The sequence below is a fragment of the Nanorana parkeri genome, unplaced genomic scaffold, assembly GCF_000935625.1.
Source record: "Nanorana parkeri isolate BGI_ZX_2015 unplaced genomic scaffold, ASM93562v1 scaffold401, whole genome shotgun sequence".
Classification (NCBI taxonomy): domain Eukaryota; kingdom Metazoa; phylum Chordata; class Amphibia; order Anura; family Dicroglossidae; genus Nanorana; species Nanorana parkeri.
In genome coordinates, this window is record NW_017306669.1 from 293,752 (window position 1) to 299,959 (window position 6,208).

At 43.7% G+C, this 6,208-nt stretch overlaps 1 pseudogene; it reads left to right on the forward strand.

Annotated features, from left to right (window-relative positions):
• The window catches only part of LOC108789486, an 8,615-nt pseudogene that overhangs the window by 178 nt on the left and 2,229 nt on the right, over positions 1 to 6,208 (forward strand).

Genomic DNA, 6,208 nt, shown 5'->3' on the forward strand with positions numbered 1-6,208 from the left:
TCTACTATATGGGCCGAGGAGGTGGCAGGGCACTGTGCAGGGTGTAGTGGCCGAGCTTGGAAGGGTGGGGTTGGGGTACGATCGCTCCGGTGATCTATAACAAACAATTGATAACCGATGGGTAAATCACATAGCATGTAATGAAGCCCTCTATAACAGATGCTACTCCCATGGCTGGCACAAGTGGCCTCTCGCCTGCTGTGACACATGGCGCACGTAGATCTATGTATACTCATGTAATGGTTTCATGTGTTAACCCCAAAGGACAATGTGAAGGTGGCACTGCTGACTTGATCACTGTTTACATTGCTTCTGGATGTTTTTTTTTTTTTTTTTTTTTAAAAATATGGAAAGCACAGGTGGACAAATTCATATGGAATCCAGGAGCCAGCTTTGTTGACAACACCTAGAGAAAACCTCAAAAGTTAGGCGCCAGTTGTCATTTTTAAGGAGACCTGGTGCCTGTAAAATCTGCAGCCTTGATATAACATACAATGCCCCTGTCCTCCCTACTAAAGCCAGTGTTGTGTGGTTGTTGGTTCCTCTGGTGAATGGTAATTGTACACTACCCTGGCTCCAGTAGGGGCACTAGGCCACATTTGTGGTTTGGCCCAAACATGGCCCATGGGGGGAGGAGGTGGCTCGGTACTGCCAATCACTAGATCATAGGTGGGCAGACTGTGGCCCGACAGCTGTTGTCTAGCTACAGTTCCCATGAGGCATTGCAAGATGCTCACAGCCACAGGCATGACTCCTGGAAACAGATGTATCATAGCATTTGTAGTTCCACCATAGCTGGAGTGTTGTAGTTTGCCCACCTCAGCACTAGAAGTTCACTTATTTTAGGGTGAGGTTCACGCCATGGGCGGAATTTATCAAAACTGGAGCAGACAGAATCTGGAGCTGTTGCCCATGGCAACCAATCAGCTTCTCTTCAGTATAAGACTTGAAAATGAAATAGAGGAGCTGATTGGTTGTCATGGGCAACTGCTCCAGATTTTGTCTGCTTCAGTGTTGATAAAATCCCTTCCGTGTGTTTTGCTGCACACATGTAAGTCCTGTACAGGGGAAATAGAAAACAATTGTTTGCCCTGTACGTGTGCGGCTGTGTTCAGACAAACGCCGCTCTACAGATATGCCCTCATGGTTGCGTTCACACGAGCGTTAAAACAGAAACCTGAAAATGCATTTTTGGCACTTTTTGTACATATTTTGGAGGCATTTGCAAAACGCTTTCAGAATGCCTCGTTGAGCAGGTTTTCCTTTTTGTAAGGAAGTTCAGGTACTGTAAAAGCTGCCTGAATGTCTTAGGAGCACATTCAGGTCACAATGTCATCGGAGGTGTTTGGCGAACCGTTGCAAGTTGCCGACGCCTGGCAAAGGTTGCTGGTCAAATCAGAAACCAAGCCAAATAAACTCTTTGTGGATTTTACGTGTGTTGTGGACCGTTTGCCATCATGTGACGGAAAACACACTTGGCTTGTAAAGTGTGGAAAGGCTTCAGTGTTGCAGAGCCAATGCCCATTCATTGCACCCGTGCGATAAAGACCTCCTTGATGCTTCATGGGCACATTTACTCCCATCTATGCTCAATCTTTAGGCCAGAAGCTCGCAGAAGAATCCGGTGTAAAAAAAATTGTATGTTTTGGCTCATAACTACTTGTGTGTGTACTGGCAAGCGTGAGTAAACGCATTCCATTGGCTAGACCATTCACTTTTCCTAGTCGCTAGAATGCATTTACGCACGTGTGTTTCTGTTTGCGTTACCTTTCCTCTCTGAACGCAGGTTTGTGGCATTTTTTTATGTTCCTAGTATAGCAGGGGTAGGCAACCATGACACTCCAGCTGTGGTGGAACTACAAGTCCCATGAGGCATTGCAAGACTGACAGTTACAGCCATGACTCTGAGGCAGATGCATAATGGGATTTGCAGTTGCACCACAGCTGGAGGGCCAAGGTTGCATGGGTCTGTAGTAGGAATGCACCGATACCGAGTATTTGGGCAAGTACTCACCCAAATGCTCCAATACTTACCTCCGATACCAGGATATTTCCTCTGACCGGCAGTGACACGAGGGAACATGGAGCCAGCTTCCCGGCCAAAAAGGAATGACACGCCGCACGGCTTCCTGATTGCCCAGGAAGCTGGCTCAATGCTAGCGGAAGTACTGGTATCGGAGAGTCCCGAAAGATAAATATCGGTACTCGATACTGAAAAACTGGTATCTGTGCATCCCTAGTCTGCAGTATGTACTCTTTCCATCATTACTGCCTTCAGCTATAGTAGAATAGCACCATTGTGATGTATTATTGAAGTGCATAGGAGGCCTTTTTGAAAGCCTAGTCCTGTTTCAGGTGTCGGGTTTTGTAAAGACCTGGTGTGATTGCGTTTCGTTTTCTTGGACTTTGCCCCAGTAGCGGTCATTGTTATTTGCCTACTTTTATACTTCAAAGAGGGGTCAAAGCTTCTGGAAATTGTACTGGGGTGGAACCAATTCTTCTCATTTGAGTTGAGACCAACTCATCAACAGTTATGAGGAGAGCATGCAGAGGCCTTCATACTGTGGTCTCATGGAGGTGAGAATATTAATTGGCTTTCCTGAGAAAGTAACTGGGCACATTTCTGTTAAGCACGTGTTTTGTTTTTTTTTGTTTTTTTGTATTCTGCTAGTGAGGATAAGTCCTCTCAAAGTGTTACGTTCCCCGTCTCTGGGCAAGACGTGAATATCATCCATTGATTGTGCCTCGTGTCCAAAACAAACCTCCCTTTGTGCCAGAGTGGAGCACTGACCCTATGTACAGGCACACTTTGGGGAGGGTCCCCCTCCTCCCTGGAAGCATCCAGTAGCTTTGGGAAGGGGTGGGTTGGGGGGAGGTGAATCCAGCTGCAGTATTATTAACCCATTGAATGACCAGCTACAATCCATTTGTTACACAGGAACAATACCGTGCAACTGAAATGGCCTTGGGCAAGATACACCATGCTGTCTGTTTACAAGTCTTCCTGGAAACAAACTTTCATTGAGAAGTAGTCTCCCATGGTCACCGTTTTTACACTTACTCCCAAGCTACACTTTGTTCCCAGTCTAGAGAGGGGTAAAGCTGGCCGTACACTGTCAGAATTTAATTTGAACGTTTGTTCGAAATTGTTCCTCCAAGCATTCGGTCTTGCCATCGTAGAAACAACTAATTTAGCTTGAAAGGAATCCCAGTTTCTTTTGTGCCCACAATGTATGTCACAATGTGTAGGCTTTCTCCCTGAACGAAAGTCATTCACAGTTAGAATTTTTTCCACCCTGGTCAAAAATGAATGCTGATTTGACCCCAATAATCTTTACAATAGTGAAGGAACATTCCAAAATGATTGAGCAAAATTCTACTGGCGCATGGGCAGCTTCATGTGTTCAGGTCAACTTGCAGTAGACGTTTGCTGTTTTGATTACTAGGCCCCATTCAGGTTTTGAGTGTTTTGTTACTTGAAGCTACCAAAGGCCTAACATTAAAAATCCAATTGCCTTCCAATGTGCCTGCTCACACGTGAGCGCTTAAAGGGTTATTAAAGCCTCAGCTTTTTTTGCACATATCTACTGCTAGCAAGCAGTAGATATATGCAAAAAGTGTAAAAAAAACAAACAAAAATGCTTTAACAGCGGTTTCAACTTACCTGTGTCTTCCCAGCTCGTGCGCACCTGTCCGAAAATGTGAAACTTTTAGACGCAAAGCACCTTGGGGCGGGCGCAGTTCACATTTTCGGCCACGCGAGGAGAGACACAAGGTAAGTCTATGGACGCGTGCACCCGCATACAGACACTGTGGGACAGGAAGTGCCCGCAAGCTCAGAGGAGTCAGCGCTGGAGAGAAGCCTGAAAACATCAGGAAAGAAGAGGAAGATCGGATTAAAAGACATCATTTAAGGTAAGTGCTTTACTTAACGTTGGGGTGAGGGGAAAAAAGTTTTGCCTTTACATGTCACTTTAAGCGCCCATAGCAGAATGGCCATCGCTCCAAAATGTAGTGGCTTCTTTTCAGGCAGAGTCGAGCATTGAGGCCCGATAGACTTTAAAGGATATTTCCACCTTTGTAAGTGATGTGTGTGTGTGTGCATTGTCAGGTGTCACAGGGCTATTTTTCATACTTTATTTAATAGCTCACGCTTAGGTGTGACTGCAGCCTTGTACTTGGCCCAAACCTGTGTGCTCCTTGTGAAATCTATATATGTCTCCAAAATGGCTCAAAATAGAGCCTTTCTTTTGTAACAAAAGTCACTGTGACTTTTTGGGGCCACATAAGGAGCCCTTCAAGGCTGTGACATTCATATTTTGGGAACTGGGAGTAGCGGATCCCTCTGTTTATCCGTCACTTTGGCCCCGTTCATCCTAGGTCTGCACGCCATGAGGAGTGCACTAAATATCTCTTAAGCTTGCACGCTCCCTCGCCTAAAATCGTACCATCTGCAGTTACACACTGCCGCGCGACGTGTGGACAGCGTTGGTTTATTTCTGTATGTCGTTCTGCAGAATGTTCCTCTATGGTTCTGGGAAACTGTGGGTGTCAGGCATTTAATGGTATATGTGTGTGCATAGTGCATAGCTATGTGCAGCACTCCACTGCTCTGCACTATCACGCTGACTGCTGTGGCATACAGTCAGTTAATCCAGCATATCTGCTTAGATAATTAAGAGCTAATGTCCATGGGGGAGGGGGTATCCAGCCCCTCCTTCCATTAATTCTCCCCCAGTCCTCCCACCCAGTCTCCAGTTGGGTGTATTTGTTTAATCTCTGAACACCCAGTGTGTGCGATCCCTCGTCTCTTCATACGCTTGAGTGCCTGGATCTACTGTGCTGGTCAGTGGAGCAACTAGGGGGTTCAGGGAAAGGACGCTTGTGCACCAGTATTGCACAGAGCGATCTTCCAACGGGTGTTTGTTACTCATTTGTTGTTTTCCTGTAAGCAGGGGGTCTTTGGGGAGATGTTACAAACCGTTGCTTTTTCACTTTGACCTGGTGGATCTGTTCTGGTTTCCTAAACCTTTCATGCCACTGCGAGAATCTAGCTTTAAAGTGAAGTTACAACAAAGTTTGGAGTTGATTTATCTGCCAAACTGTCTAGTTATGTCAGCTTTTCTGCCCTTTTTGTAGGAAATGTACCAAGCCCACTCCCAACAGGATGGGGGAGGGGGGAATGGTTTTCCCTATAATTCCCTTCAGTTTTAGTGCACTTTACCCTTTTCAGATGCTATAGAGATATTCCTTTAATGTAACATTGATGAGGATCTCCTGGGTTGCGAAGAAAACATTACTTGCATGCTACACTACAGGTTTTATATGCAGGATCTTTTTAATGCTTTCATGAACAAACAACATTTTATATGTAGTGTGTTGCATATTTTTGAATAATGTAAATGTCAAAAGGTCATTGCAGTAAAAAAAACAAAAACAAAAAATTGCATAACGTTTTCATATATTGATTTTAAACAAGCTTTCAGAAAAACATTGGAGGGAATTTATAAAAACTGACAGACATACTTTGTTTCAACTGGAGCGCAGCAAAGCAATTTTTTATTTTCTAAGCTGTGTGGGGGAAAAAATTTTTAAGATGGAAGCTGATTGGTTGCTATGGGCAATAGCACTGGTCGAGATAGAACTTGTCTCACTCTTTTTATTCTTATTTTTGCATTTTACTGCTCTTGAAAATGCATCGCAAGCTGCCTGTTTTTATTGATGGAAAATATGTTGTACATAGGTAGATATATATATATATATATATATATAATACATTTTTTTGTTTTTAATAATGTGAATGTCAAAAGACTGGTCATTGCACTAAAAAAATTAAATACATAAAATATTTGAGCCTGTCCATTTGGGCGACCACTGATCAAATGACTTTGAGGGTTTAAAGTGCAACATTTAAACTGGAATGTCTGAACAGCTGTAGCATTTGTGCTCCTTTTTACAGGTTGACAAATTGCTCACGTTTGTAGTCTGATCAGTTGTGAAAAGGCAGCATGGGTACTGTACAAGTAACAATTCACAGAACTGCACTGTAGGGGACATTCCACAACTGCACATCCTTGTGTTGTGAGGTTGAAGCTGTTAACAGTTATGCATAATGCAGTTTTACTGTACTTAAAGTATATGTCAAGCCAAAAAACCCTTTTTTTTTTTTTTTTTTTTTTTTTTTTTTTTTTTTTTTTTTTTGTTAAAG